Genomic DNA, 2,359 nt, shown 5'->3' on the forward strand with positions numbered 1-2,359 from the left:
TTTTCTATCAAGACAGACCACTGAACAGAGGCCAAACAAAAAGCGATTTTTGCATCAATCTTTTAGCACAAAAAGTTACTCTCTGTATAAGTAACAACAAATAAAATGACTAATTCCTGGAGCAGCTGTGTACATTTATCATCAGTTGATAGCCGAGGCTTCCCTGTGGTGAGGCAGCAGGAAGGGGCAGTAAATGATGAAGTTGTGTTTGGGGTGGGGATGAGCTGGGAGCAGAAGGGCAGGATGTTGAGCTTGACAACAGTGGCTTTGTACTGAGCCACCACCTCCAGAATGGCCTGGCCCTTCACACGCCAGCGCAGAAACTTGTAGATGGCAACGCCATCCTTAGTTGCTGTGGGAAAAAAATAATGATCAAACTCTTACATTGTGTCATAGAATGGCTGCCTGCTGGCCAACCGATCAAATCCATTTATATTAATATGTATACATTATCCCCACCACACTTTATAAAGTCGTGCAGCCATAGTGTGGAATTGCAATATTATCCTCAACATTTGCTGCAAACACAGTCTCTTATAGCAAATACACTAGTGGGACCAATCAGCAGTCTGCATTCTCATTGATAAGCATCATGCAAAGAATTATGAAACAGATGAAAAATAAATAAAGTATGTGTCCTTACCACTGCCTGCAGACAAACTGCTCCTCTGCCTGCCTGGAAAGAGCGAATCAGATTGTTGCTTTTAATTTCCTCCCCACAGCCACACATGCAGGTCAGCCAATTACATAACATGCAAATAAAGCAGAGTGATTGGACAGGACAGGCCCTGAGCCTGCAGGGGGCGGCATATCAGCTGCTAATGTCTTTGAATGAACCCAATCACACACTTAAAAAACATTCAAATAAAGATTGCATGAGTGTTGTTCTCGCAAAATGCTGACTCTATTTTAATTTTCAATGAGTAGCTATTCTCACAGGGAGAATGTGTCAATTAATTAGAATTTTGAATCTTTCTAGGATATATCCACAATTCTTTAAGGGAATAACATAAATGTATGAAATAAACCACGTTCCACTGCTTAAATATTTGGTTTCACATAGGCCTACTGTTCCCAAAGGTCAACAGTTACCTTCCATGCACAAAAAACATGAGAACATTATAAATACAATGGAGATATTGCTTTTCTGTAATCCAACAACAACAGTAAGAATCAAGTCCAGATTTCCACTCATCTGTTTTTTGTATTTGAATTATTGTATTCTGTGGAGATTTTTGAGGACTTTTGTGACATGAAAGGTCAAAGGTCAATAGTGTAATACTACGAGAAAGCTCACCACTGATTGTTATACTGAGCCGTTGCATTCAGTTACTGCATGGATGTAGCAATTTACATCAACTTATTATTAACAAAAACAAGCAAGACAAGAACATTTTCTAGTCTTCTCTCTACAAAACTACTTGTGTGATGTCACTGTGTGTGTGTGTGTGTGTGTGTGTGTGTGTGTGTGTGTGTGTGTGTGTGTGTGTGAGTGAGTGTTCTTGAGAGAGGGGGAAAGAGACAGCGGAGGGAGAAAATGAAAGACTAAAAGCGAAGGAACGATAGAAGAGATGTAAAATTAGCCACGCTGTCAGAGCATTTTGCACTTGGCTTTACAGGAGTTGTCAACAGTGTAGCAGACTCAGGGAAGCCCCCATCGCTCTCTATCATGTTGAAAGCAGTGAGATTCACTCCCTCCCTCTCTCTCTCTCTCTCCGCCTGGGCAAACTCTTCTTCATCTCTTCTGATAGACCTGGAGAAAAACAGCATTCAGCCTGGGATCATCACAGTGTGTGTGTGTGTGTGTGTGTGTGTGTGTGTGTGTGTGTGTGTGTGTGTGTGTGTGTGTGTGTGTGTGTGTGTGTGTGTATGTGTGTGTGTTATCATTATTTATGTAAATTTGGTCATTCAGGTTTGATTAAATCATGTTAATCGAGATAATATCGGCTATGTATTTGTATGTGTAATATTTTGATATTAAATTGCTCCCCTTTAGCTGCAGCTAATAGCAGCCTACAAGTTAGTATAGCAATCAAAGTGATGCAACAAATATATATTTTTTCTGATTAAATGTGAGCTTATTTTTGCTTCAAAATTAAAGCTTAAAATCATTTTACCTGGAGGCCGTATACTTTATTAGATTGCAGTGCATCATATCTGGTTTCTTTCATGTGATCAATGAGACCATTAATGACCCAGATTGGTAAAATAACAAATCAGTTCCCTCCTCTTTGCGCACCCCCAACACACACACACACACACACACACACACACACACACACACACACAATAAACGAAGAGAAATCCTCGGGTTCTTCCGGTTGGAGTCGGAATCAGAGCCGAGAGCCACGCGCGACAG

The sequence above is a fragment of the Perca flavescens genome, chromosome 4 (assembly GCF_004354835.1).
Source record: "Perca flavescens isolate YP-PL-M2 chromosome 4, PFLA_1.0, whole genome shotgun sequence".
Classification (NCBI taxonomy): domain Eukaryota; kingdom Metazoa; phylum Chordata; class Actinopteri; order Perciformes; family Percidae; genus Perca; species Perca flavescens.